The sequence below is a fragment of the Triticum dicoccoides genome, chromosome 5A (assembly GCF_002162155.2).
Source record: "Triticum dicoccoides isolate Atlit2015 ecotype Zavitan chromosome 5A, WEW_v2.0, whole genome shotgun sequence".
NCBI classification, from domain to species: domain Eukaryota; kingdom Viridiplantae; phylum Streptophyta; class Magnoliopsida; order Poales; family Poaceae; genus Triticum; species Triticum dicoccoides.
Genome location: NC_041388.1, coordinates 44088160 through 44088482, shown reverse-complemented (window position 1 = coordinate 44088482; position 323 = coordinate 44088160).

Sequence of the window (323 nt, the reverse complement as noted above, 5' to 3'; positions counted from 1 at the left end):
GCTACACCGACATGCACGGGGCCTCAGTCTAGAATGCGCGTACCGTGGGAGAAGCTGACCGCCGTGCGTCTCCACACGAATGTCGCCAGCGGTGGCGGCGCTGACCGCCGTGCCCCTCCACAAGAACGTCGCCAGCGGTGGCGGCGCGGCTAGAGGACAGTAGTCTACGAGAGCGTACTGTGGGAGCGAGAGGATCGTCGTGCATCCCCTCAACGAACCGTGCCGCCGACGTATCGGCGCGGCGGGGAGGGCGGCTTTGGCAGAGCGAATGGAGTGGAGGGGGGTTGGGGGAATATTATTGGCTAATTGGCCGAAGGGCGGTT